Raw genomic sequence first — 12,592 nt, 5'->3', positions numbered from 1 at the left:
AATAACACAGGCCATATTTAGCTCCTTCTTGTTTCTCCTGCTCTATCAGTTTCTCGTTAGTCATCCTCCACTGCTGCTGAAAGCCCTCCTTACCTACATTGTTTAGCAACTTACTACCCAAAGTGTAGTCCATGGACCAGCATCAGCATCACCCAACAGCTTATGATGCAAAACCTCAGCTCCACCACAAACAATATCCCCAGGTGATTCACATGCACCTTAATGTATAAAAAGCACAAACTGAAGTGATACCTGATAGCCAAAGTCGATGTTTTCTTATAGCATGGCTCTACTTTCCCACTTCCTCTTTCCTGGGACCTGTGCCACCAGTTACCTTGAAAACCAGACTTTAACATTAACAGCTAGAAGGTACCTAATAATTAGCTAGCCCTCTCATTCTGTAAGATAAGCCCAGAAAGGTTAGCTATATGATTACCCTGAGTCACACAGCTAATGGCAGAAACTTGTTCCTCTCCCTGATCTCTAGCTTCTCTTGTTTGACTGCCACTGTCTGCAATTTATCAAGAAAAATGAAGAAAAAATGAAGAGAGTATGAATCAGTAGAGTGGGGAGTCTGCTTCTCCCTCGTCCTCTGCCCCTCCCCCTGCTCCTGTTCATGCTCTGTCTCTCTCACAAACAAATAAATAAAATCTTTTTAAAAAAATTTCTCGGGGACCCCTGGGTGGCTCAGCGGTTTAGCGCCCCCTTTGGCCCAGGGCGTGATCCTGGAGTCCCGGGATCCAGTCCCGCGTCGGGTTCCTTGGATGGATCCTGCTTCTCCCTCTGCCAGTGTCTCTGCCTCTCTCTCTCTCTCTGTGTCTCTCGTGAATAAATAAAATATTTTTTTTAAATTATCTTTGCACACAGAAGTTGTGTTCCTAATAAGCTTGTAAATAATAACTTTTTAACCTAGTGTTAAAAAGTCTTATAAACACTAGAGTACTCTGATACGTGATGGAACTCTGACCAAATCTTCTTGATAACCTAAGTATGTCTCCCATAACCACTATGCTATGCAATTTCAAATTTAAAATATCACAGGATTCCACTTTTGGAATGACACATGAGAAGCTCCATGGACCCATTCCCCAGCAAAACTGGTGAAAATTGTTTTTTAAAATCACCATTGAAAGTCTCTGGAAACTGTCCTAAGAGTATATAAAAAAATAAGAAACAAAAAATCTACTAAAACTCAGTAAGAAAATTAAGAATCTGTAGTATTTAAAAAACCAATACTCACTCCTCCTCTCCTCACTCATAGCTCCAAACAAGATAGAAAGTCCACTCCAGACAGGTATAGCCAAGAATAGAATCACCCTCTCTCCCCATAGCTCCCATAGCTCCTCCCCTGGAGGAGCAGGACATCATCGTGCTTCCAGCTATCTGTTTCTGACTAAAGACAAAATAGAAAATCTAAATCAGGGGCGCCTGGGTGGCTCAGTCTACTAAGTGGCTGCCTTCAGCTCAGGTCATGATCCCAAAGTCCTGGGATCAAGCCCTGCATTGGGCTCTCTGCTCAGCAGGGAGCCTGCTTCTCCCTCGCCCTCTGCCCCCGCCCCCTTGCTCATGCTCTCTCTCTCAAATAAATAAACTCTTAAAAAAAAAAAAAAAAAAAAAAAAAAAGATGGGATGCCTGGGTGGCTCAGCGGTTGAGCATCTGCTTTTGGCCCAGGGCATGATCCCGGAGTTCCAGGATCAAGTCCCACATTAGGCTTCCTACAGGGAGCCTGCTACTCCCTCTGCCTGTGTCTCTGCCTCTCTCTCTCTCTCTCTCTCTCTCTCACTCTCTCTCTCTGATGAAGAAAGAAAAAAGAAAAGAAAAGAAAAGAAAAGAGAAGAGAAGAGAAGAGAAGAGAAGAGAAGAGAAGAGAAGAGAAAAGAAAAGTCTAAATTAAAAACCTACCCACAAAAAATAGACCAGGCCCAGATGGTGAAAAAATTAGTACCAATTCTTCACAAACTATTCCAAAAAAATAAAAGGAAATACTTCCCAACTCACACTATAAGGCAAGTGTTACACTGATACCAAAACTAAGCAAACACAAGAAAACTACAGACCAGTATCTCTAATGAATACAGATGCAAAATCCTCAGCAAAACATTATAAAAATGAATAAGCAAGATATAAAAAGAACTAGGCACCATGACCAAAGGAGAATTAATCCCAGGAATATAAGGTTAGTTTAACATCCAAAAACAAATTATAATACTACACCATATCAATAAAACAAAAATTTAAAACCACCTTATTATCTCAACTCAGGAAAAGCATCTGACAAAATAAAATCCAATACTCTTCCATTATAAAAACACTCAAAACACTAGGAGTAAAAGGGAGCTTCCTCAAAATGATAAAGGACATCTATGCAAAACCCATAGCTTATATCATACTTAACAATGAATGACTAGATGCTTTCTCCCTAAGAGCAGACACAAGACTAGGATGTCCAAATTCACCACTTTTATGCAATATTGTACTAGAGGTTTTAGGTCAGGCAATTAGCTAAGAAAAAAAACTAAAAGGCTCCTAGACTGGAAAGGAAGAAGTATAACTATCTTTACTCTCAGATGACATGATCTGGTAAACAGAACATCCTAAGAAATTCAGTGAAAAACCATTAGAACTAACAGACAAGTAAGGTTGAAGGATACAAAAATACTAATATACAAAAAACAATTGCATTTCTATGCATTTGCAATGAACAATCCAAAAAATGAAACTCAAAAGAAAATTGCATTTACAATAGCATCTAAAAGAATAAAATACCTAGAAATAAATTTAATAAAGTGTAAAGCATATATATGTTCTGAAAACTATAAAATACAGTCAAAAGAATTAGAGATCTAAATAAACAGGATAACATCCTATATCCATGGATATGAAGCCATGCATTTGAATTATTGCATTTTTAAGATGCAACACTTCCTGGGGTGCCTTTATGCATCTGCCTTCCACTCAGGTCAAGATCTCAGAGTCCTAGAATTGAGCCCTGGTCGGGCTCCCTGCTCAGCAGGGAATCTGCTTCTCCCTTTCCCTCTGCCCCCATCCCCTGTTGATGCTCTCTCTCTTGCTCTCTCTCTTCTCTCTCAAATAAATAAATAAAATCTTTTTTTAAAAAAAGATGTAATACTTCCCAAAGTGATCTACAGATTCAGTGCAATCCTTATCGGATTCCCATAGAGCTTCTTTGTACAAATTGACTAATTTATTCTGAAATTCATATAGAATTGCCAACAAGTAGGACACCTGGGTGGCTCCGTGGGTTAAGCATCTGGCTCTTGATTTCAGCTCAGGTCATGATCTCAGGGTAATGAGATCGAGCCCTGCACTGGGGCTCCATGCTCAGCCAGGAGTCTGCTAAAGATTCTTTCTCCCTCTACCCCTCCTTCTGCTGTGTGTGCACACTTGCTCTCTCTCTCTCAAATACATAAATCTTGTTTTAAAAATTGCCAGCAGCTGTGGACTCTGGGCCGCCAGGGTCGGTGAAGGATCTCAAGATGGCTGGGTGAAAACTTGCTCTAAAAACCATTGATTGGGTAGCTTTTGGGGAGATCATACCCCAAAACCAGAAGGCCATTGCCATCTCCCTGAAATCCTGGAATGAGATACTTACTTCCAGGTTGGCCACTACTCTTCCTAAGAAATCACCTGCTATCAACTGGGCTTACTACAAGGCCAATGTAGCAAAGGCTGGCTTGGTAGATGACTTTGAGAAGTAGTTTAATGTCCTGAAGGTTCCTATGCCAGAGGATAAAATCACTGTCCAGGTGGATGCTGAGGAAAAAGAAGATGTGAAAAGCGGTGCTGAGTTTTTGTCTCTCTCAAAGGCCAGGACTGAAGAATATGTAAAAGAGCTGGAGAAGATGAAGAACATAATTCCATTTGATCAGATGACCATTGAGGACCTGAATGAAGTCTTCCCAGAAACCAAATTAGACAAGAAGTATCCCTACTGGCCTCACAAGCCAATGGAAAACTTGAGTTGAGGAGAAAGCCCTGGCCCTCATATTATAAACGCTGGACATTAAAAATAATGATATGGGAAAAAAAATGCCAGCAACTCATAATAGCCAAAACAATCTTTAAAAAGAAGAACAAAATTGGAGGATTTTCCCATTTCAAAACCTAACTACTATGCAGTAGTATTCAGGACAGTATGGTACTGGCCAAAAGATAGACATAGGTAAATGGAAAGGAATGGAGAGTCCAGAAATAAATTTATACATCTATGGTAAACTGACTTTCAACAAAGATACTAAGACCATTCAATCAGAAGTTGCAACAAGTGATTCTAGTACTACTGGATAGCCACATGAGAAAGAATGAAGTTCTAAAAAAAAAAAAAAAAAAGAATGAAGTTGTACCCTTACCTCAAACCATAAAAAAAAAAAAAATCAAAATGGATCAAAGACCTTTATATTTACTAATGCATAGCTAAAACTACAAAATTCTTAGAAGACTTCTTAGAAGAAAACTTTTTTTTTTTTTACTTCTTAGAAGAAAAGAGCAAATCTTCATGACATCAGATATCGTGATAGATTCTTAAATCTGACAACAAAAACATGAGTAACAAAAGAAAAAATAAAGAGACTTCACTAAAATTTAAAACTTTTTGCTTCAGGGCAGCCCCAGTGGCCCAGCAGTTTAGTGCCATCTTCAGCCCAGGGCGTGATCCTGGAGACCTGGGATCCAGCTTGCTTCTCCCTCTGCCTGTGTCTCTGCCTCTCTCTCTCTCTCTCTCTCTCTGTGACTCTCATGAATAAGTAAAATCTTAAAAACAAACATAAAAGCATAAAGAATAGTAAAACGACTCCTCATATGTCCATCACCATTTATTCTTTTAAAAAAATAAGAGATTTATTGAAATATAATTTACATAATATGTAATTCATCTATATAATTTGCACAGTTGAATGCTATTTTTGTATATACATAAGTGCAGCCAATTATAGAATATTTGCATCACCTTAAAAAGATACCTTGCACCCCTTACCTATAACTCTCCTGTCCTTTCCTTCCCACTGGACTGAAGCAGCCACTAATTTACTTTCTATCTGAATGGATTTGCCTATTCTGTACATTTTATTTATTTATTTATTGGTTTGCTTATTTATTTATTTTTAGTTAAGTAGCATTAACATGCAATATTTAGTTTGAGATGTATTCTATGCATTTTATATAAATGGAATCATAAAATATGTGGTGTTTAGTGACTGTCTTCTTTTTCTTAGAATAATTTTTTTTTAAGATTTTATTTATTCATGATAGACACAGAGAGAGAGAGGCAGAGACACAGGCAAAAGGAGAAGCAGGCTCCATGCAGGGAGCCCGATGTGGGACTCGATCCCGGGTCTCTAGGATCAGGCCCTGGGCCGAAGGTGGCGCTAAACCACTGAAGCCACCGGGGCTGCCCCTTTGCCCATTTTTAAATTGGGTTTCTGTCTGTGTATTATGGAGTCATAAGAGTTCTTTGTATGTTACAGGTATGTGTCTTTTATCAGAGAGACGATTTGTAATTCTTTCTCCCATTCTCATCTTTTCACTTAGTGTTCTTTGAAGCAAAAAGTTGTTTTTTTTTTTTAAGATTTTATTTATTTATTCATGAGAGACAGAGAGAGAGAGAGAGAGAGAGAGAGGCAGAGACACAGGCAGAGGGAAATCAGGCTCTATGCAGGGAGCCCGATGTGGGACTCGATTCCTGGGCCTCCAGGATCAGGCCCTGGGCTGAAGGCAGCACAAAACCGCCGAGCCACCGGGGCTGCCCTGCTTTTATGTTTAAAATTTGTCACAACAAGTAGTAATAAAGTTTCACTTTTTTAAAAAAGTTGAATACTCCTGTATTTCGGCCACATTTGCTACTCCAGCAGAACAAAACGTTAGCAAATTGAATTTAGAAGGTTAGCAAAATAGGGGTGCCTGGGTGGCTAAGCAGTTGAGCATCTGCCTTCCTCTCAGGGCAGGATCCTGGAGTCCTGGGATTGAGTCCCACAGCAGGCTCCCTGGGGCTCCCTGCAGGGAGCCTGCTTCTCTCCTCCTGCCTGTGTCTCTGCACCTCTCTCTCTCTCTCTTTCATGAATAAATAAATAAAATCTTTAACAAAAAAAAAAAAAATAGGTTAGCAAAATAAATCCTATCTCTTCTCCTAGAAGGACATCCCACCCCACCAGGAGAAAGAAAAATTAACCAGAAATTAAGTCTTAAATGAAATTCTAATCATTTTCAAAATTCAGAAAGATCTTGGTTTTTAAAATACTAAGGCAGTGGGCAGAGAAAGTCACCTATTAGAAGGTTAGGAAGAAAGAAACTAAGAAACAAGGAGCATTTTTCAGCTTTGAAACCTGGATTTTTGTTACAAAAACAAAAAGTATGCTAACAAAAAATTAAATATGTATAAATTGATTTTTTTATTTGGTTTAGTTAACTGCCTTGAATAAAAATAAGAAACAAGGATTTGCATTTTATTCCCTATTCATTCAATGTTGATTTCCAGGTCCTCAGTGATTTTTCTGCCTTTAAGTAAGTGAAAAACAAGAACCAAAAATCAGGTTTCCAATGGCTCTCATCTCCCTTTGCTAGACAGGAAAATAATAGCTAACAATTACTAATCATTTACTAAGTCCCAGGCAGTGTTCTAAGTGCTTTGCAAGTACTCTATTTTAATCTTCAAAACAGAACTACAAAGTAAAATGTAGGTACTATTACTAAGGTATCCCTGAATACAGAGAGGTTCTTCTAGTCATCCTTCCATATTGTAGGACGAGGCCAATGAGGTCTGTATCTTAAATGAAAACTAAACCCAAATGGTTACAACTAGTAAGTAGTAGAAGAAGCATCTCAAACAAGGCTGTTGGGATCCCTGGGTGGCGCAGCGGTTTGGCGCCTGCCTTTGGCCCAGGGCGCGATCCTGGAGACCCAGGATCGAATCCCACGTCGGGCTCCCGGTGCATGGAGCCTGCTTCTCCCTCTGCCTATGTCTCTGCCTCTCTCTCTCTCTCTCTCTCTCTCTCTGTGTGTGACTATCATAAATAAATAAAAATTTTAAAAAAAAGATATGGATGTTTTAACACCTCATTGGCCTCGTCCTACAATGAGGAAGGAGGACTAGAACTGCTGTAACAAAAATAACCCCAAGAATCCTGCAGAAAGAATATGTGAGGGCGCCTGGGGGACTCAGTTGGTTAAGCGTCAGATCTTGACTTCAGCTCACATCGTGATTTTAGGGTTGTAGAGATTGAGCCCCAAGTTTGGCTCCACATTGGGCATGGAGCCTGCTGAAGAATTCTCTCTCTCTCTCTCTCTCCCTCCCTCCCCCTTCTCTTTCCCTTGCTTTAAAAAAAAAAAAAAAAGAGTATGTGGATTAGAAGGCAAGATCCTGGAATTAGAGGCTAAACTGCTAATGCTCTTGTCCATGTTTGCAGTTTTGCTTTTTCCAGGTCATGCTAATGCTGACTCAAATTTTGGAAAGTAGGAATCAGTTCATCCACTGCAAGAAAAAAATGACAAGTATACGCAGAGTTAGAAGAATGCTGCTTTTGAAGACAATATTATAAGAGATCTGTATTGAAATTTTCAATAAAAGACACAGAAAACAAAAGAGCCCAAAAGAGGGAGTTAAACAGAAATGGTTCCCTTTTCCATTTCACACTTCAGCAGAGTGACTTTGGACAAGTCTCTCACCCTCTAATTTCCTAATTGTTCTGGAGGGTGAGAAAATAAAATGGCCTAACTCATGTATCTGCTTAAGCATAGGATGTACTCAGTAAATGTCAAATAAATGTCAGTAGTAACCTAGTTGTAGTAGTACTAGTAGTAGTAATAGAAGTGGTAGTGATGGAATGTATTCTGAGCAAGACAAAGTTACAAAGGTCAATCTGAACCTCTGGACTGAATATTTATTTTTTTAAAGGATTTTATTTATTCATGAAAGACACAGAGAGAAAGGCAGAGACGTAGGCAGAGGGAGAAGCAGGCTCCATGCAAGGTGCCCAATGTGGGACTTGATCCTGAGACCAAGGATTACGCCCTGAGCCTGGGCAGGTGCGCAACCGCTGAGCCACCCAGGCGTCCCTGGACTGAATATTTAAATGGAACATTCAAAAAACTAACAGTAATCTTTCACTGAAATGTTAATTGGCAGGGATGTTTTATAATAACATCACGTTTCAACAATTTTTTTAAGATTTTATTTATTTATTCATGAGAGATGCAGAGAGCAGAGACATGGGCAGAGGGAGAAGCAGGTTGCCTGCAGAGAGCCTGATGCGGGACTCGATCTCAGGACCCCAGGATCCTGACCTGGGCCAGATGCTCAACCACTGAGCCACCCAGGTGACTCTGTTTCAATAATTTTTGAGAAATATTTTTTTAAGATTTATTTATTTATTCATGAGAGACACAGAGAGAGAGAGAGAGAGAGAGAGAGAGAGAGAAGACAGGCAGAGGGAGAAGCAGGCCCCCCGGAGGGAGCCCAATGCAGGACTCAACCCCAGGACTCCATGATCAGGCTCTGGGCCGAAAGCAGACGCTTCAACCACTGAGCCACCCAGTTGTCCCAAGAAATATTTGAAAGTCTTTATTCTGAGGAAGGAGACTTGCTACATACATCAAAAGGTGTAAAACATCAGAAACTACTATATACTACTGATATTGGATTTTCTTCCCCTTCAGTGAATGTTTCCATCAAAAACTTGTAGCATAAATATCTGTGTGGTTGTAATTTAAGAGCAATTACACACAATTCCACAAAATGAAAAATTCCTTACACTAAATAACTTATAAATTATTTGCAAAATGAAAAGTTTTAATTCTAAATAAGGATTCAGTCTATTCACACACACACACACACACACACACTCACAAATCGCAGCAATTATTCTCTTTACATATTTCTAACAAGTTAGAAAATCTATCCCACTCTAAATGCTGTCTGACTTTGGTTAAGATCGCTGGGTGGCGCAGCGATTTAGCGCCTGCCTTTGGCCCAGGGCGCGATCCTGGAGACCCTGGATGGAATCCCACGTCGGGCTCCCGGTGCATGGAGCCTGCTTCTCCCTATGTCTGTGCCCCTCTCTCTCTCTCTCTCTCTCTGTGTGTGTGTGTGACTATCATAAATAAATTTTTTTTTAAAATTTAAAAAAAAAAAGATAAAGATCTTCAAGTTGTAAAAAAAAAACCTTCAAGTTATGTATGTGTGCTATGTGGTTTCACATTTAAAGTAATGAGATGGGGGGATAAAAAAAAAAAAAAAAAAACACCTATGAATTTCTCCAGGAAACTGAAGTCAATTGCAGGACTTGACGAAGGAAAGGAGGCGCTGACAAAAATCAGCTCAGGTCATCTAAACTGCTGTGCTCTGCAATATAGAAAGAGAAGGAGAAGCAATAATCCTATTGCAAGAATTAGAGGGTATTAGTGCATGCATCCTACTGCAGTCATAGGCTGAGAACTGCTTTGGCCATTCGCTCACAAGACCTGTTGGAGTGTCAACGAGAGGAGGATGCTAGCGCACCACGTGACATTCCTGAATGGAATCTTTAAAAATTCTTATCAACCTTCCTCGAAAATGCTCATAAGACTTCCCACACACTGTGCTCCTCGTTGCTTTTTGTTTCGTTTTATTTTTAATGCACACGTCCTCCCTAAGAAACCTGTCATCCAATATCCCCCAACCCCATGACACGGCATCAGAGGATCAATCTTGCCCACAAAACAAAACACAGAAGGGGCATCCACGCTCCCAGTGTTTAATCCCAAACATCCCCTTACCTGACGCCGAATCAGGTGGGTCCTGAACCCACCTTTCCTCGAACTCTCCACAGATTTCCCTTGAAGAACTGCTTCCTGCCAGGGTGCCAGAGCTGCAACGACGAGAGCAAGAATGGAGGGTGCAGAGCAGAGCAAGCCCTCGCTTCACTACTCCCGGCGGTTCCCCTGCTCCAACTTGTTCCTCGTCCCAGACGGAAAGCGCCTTCAGCAGGGAGCACCACCGGCTCCACAGAGCTGGAGCGACACCCACAAGCAGGAAGCCTGCATCCCCTCCGTGCCAATCCCGGAGACACGCGGGGAACACGGCGACAGTCCCTCAAGAGACCAGGCAGGCCAGAACCACGGTAAGTCCCGCTTCCCACAAAGAGGAGGAAACGCTGAGGAAGACAGTCAGTGGGAGAGACCGGCGAAGGACGGCAGCCGCGGAAGGCACACGTCCCCACTCCTGCCTGACTCCGAGCCACCCTCGCCCTGTTGTCATAGCACTTTACAACGAACGCCGCGGCGCAAGTCGGAGGGCGCAGCTCCGACGCCTTCTGGGGTTTGTAGTCCAGAGCGGCCGAGGCGAGGGGGCGGGGTGGAAGGCGGAAGACCTTTACCTGCTCGGGTCAGGCTGGAATCAGATTTCTACTGGAGGGAGCTGGAGGGAACCACTCCTTGGTCCTATTTTGGCGGAAAGCTCATTAAAACCATTCCCTTTCCGGTCCTTGGACAGCGCCTCAGACCCGGGATCGGAGGAAGACCAGCCTCCCGCCTCCGCTGCGGACGCAGGCCACGCCCCTCCACGCCTTCCCGCCCCGCGTATCTGCGCGCGGGGGCGGGGCTACCCTCGGGGGCGGGGCTCGCGCAGGAGGGGCGGGGCTTCCCGCGGGGCGGGGCTCGCGCGGGGCGGGGCGTCCAGGTTTTTCCGCGGTTTCTCTTCCCAGCCACCTGGAGCAGTTACTTTTCCCCCCCGCTCAGAGGCTTGTAATTGGCTCAGTGTATGAACTAGGAGGCAGTGGCCCGGGTGGCCGCACTAGCGAGGGTCAGTCTTTGAGCCCTGGTGGCAAGAGGTGGTGCTTTTATTTTTTTTTTTAATTTTTTAATTTTTATTTATTTATGATAGTCACAGAGAGAGAGAGGCAGAGACACAGGCAGAGGGAGAAGCAGGCTCCATGCACCGGGAGCCCGACGTGGGACTCGATCCCGGATCTCCAGGATCGCGCCCTGGGCCAAAGGCAGGCGCCAAACCGCTGCGCCACCCAGGGATCCCGAGGTGGTGCTTTTAAAACTTTTTTCTCATCTATGCTTTCAAAAGCCAAGCGGTGGGATGCCTGGGTGGCTCGGCGGTTGAGCGTCTGCCTTTGGCTCAGCGCGTGATCCTGGGGTCTCCGATCGAGTCCTGCATTGGGGTCCTTGCAGGGAGCCTGCTTCTCTCTCTGCCTGTGTCTCTGCCTCTCCCTTTCTGTGTCTCTCATGAATAAATAAATAAAATCTTAAAAAAAAAAAAAGCCAAGGGGTGCCCCTAGAATAAAAGAGATTTTTCTAAATAATAGAATAAAACACTGTATGAAAAGAATTAAGTGAAAATTATCTTGGAGGTGCCTGCATGGCTCAATTGATTAACCCCCCAACTCTTGATCTCAGCTCAATTCTTGATCTCTGGGTCATGAATGAGTCCAAGTCCTGTATTAGGCTCCATGCTGGGTGTGGAAGCTACGGAAGGAAGGAAGGAAGGAAGGAAGGAAGGAAGGAAGGAAGGAAGGAAGGAAGGAAGGAAGGAAGGAAGGAAGGAAGGAAGGAAGGAAGGAAGGAAGAATTATCTTGAAACTGCTAAGATATTTAACTAATTTTAAAAAAGAAAATACATATTCCCATATTATCCATATATTAAAATTTCAGCCAGGAAGCCACCCAGGGATCCCTATCAAGGTTGATTTTAAAAACTAACATTGGGGGCAGCCTGGGTGGCTCAGCAGTTTAGTGCTGCCTTCAGTCCAGGGCATGATCCTGGAGACCTGGGATCGAGTCCCACGTCGGGCTCCCTGCATGGAGCCTGCTTCTCCCTCTGCCTGTGTCTCTGCCTCTCTCTTTCTGTGTCTCTCATGCATAAATAAATAAGATCTTTAAAAAAAATTAAAAAACTAACTTTGTGGGGCACCCGGGTGGCTCAGTTGGTTAGGCATCACACTCTTAACCTCGACTCAGGTCAAGATCCCAAGGCCCTGGCATGGAGCCCCACATGAGCGGGAGGTCTGCTTCTGCCCCCTTCCCACTGCTCCCCACACTTGTGCACTCTTTTGCTTCCAAATAAAAGTCTTAAAAAAAAAAAAACTAACTTTGCAATCAAACATTGTTTCTGACAGAGTTCTTAGTCACAGACAAAAGAAGCCACTTTAGCTGGTCAGAGTAGTTTCTAGGAAATCAGGTAGTTCATCAAACCTCTGGGAGACCCAGAGAACCTCACAGCCAGAGTATTTACAGGACACACTAGTTCAGGTAACTTGCATCAACCGCTACATTGGTTTATGCACCAGTTCTTCCCTCAAAGGAAGAACCTGATTTCCAAGCTCTGGGACATATCAGTGTAATAACTATGCTTCTGTTCATAGCCTTTGTGTGCTCATTCATTTGGATTTTCTCTAATAAACAATGAAGAAGCTCCTCGTGTATTTTAAGTATTAATTATAATGAACGCCACATTTGAGGGGAATATTCCCTACGCTGTTACTTTTACTTCCTTTATGGTTTCTTCCATTATGTTAAAACAGTGATTACAACTTCACATATCAGATACATTTACAAAATGCACCTGGTTAAGCACTTTAGCAATTTGCAGCCTGGCTC

The 12,592-nt window shown here is 42.5% G+C and overlaps 1 protein-coding gene and 1 pseudogene across 10 annotated transcripts in view; one reads left to right on the top strand and one right to left on the bottom strand.

Moving 5' to 3' along the window:
* BBS9 (Bardet-Biedl syndrome 9) overlaps nucleotides 1-10,546 on the bottom strand; it is a 432,261-nt gene extending 421,715 nt beyond the window's left edge. For 6 of the 10 annotated variants that reach the window (XR_005369689.1, XM_038557299.1, XM_038557303.1 and 3 more), the window contains exon 1: nucleotides 9,767-10,546. The gene's annotated coding sequence lies outside the window, so the exon portion shown is untranslated. Of the gene's footprint in view, nucleotides 1-9,255; nucleotides 9,354-9,766 lie in introns of all 10 variants that reach the window. The other 4 variants (XM_038557300.1, XM_038557306.1, XM_038557301.1 and 1 more) reach the window with 3 other exon arrangements.
* LOC102155698 lies at nucleotides 3,499-3,987 on the top strand (annotated as a pseudogene).
* Nucleotides 10,547-12,592: the final 2,046 nt, after the last annotated feature.

This window comes from Canis lupus, chromosome 14 (assembly GCF_011100685.1).
Source record: "Canis lupus familiaris isolate Mischka breed German Shepherd chromosome 14, alternate assembly UU_Cfam_GSD_1.0, whole genome shotgun sequence".
NCBI classification, from domain to species: Eukaryota; Metazoa; Chordata; class Mammalia; order Carnivora; family Canidae; genus Canis; species Canis lupus.
The sequence above is the reverse complement of the archived record's forward strand: the minus strand, read 5'-3'. Positions and strand labels throughout refer to the sequence as shown.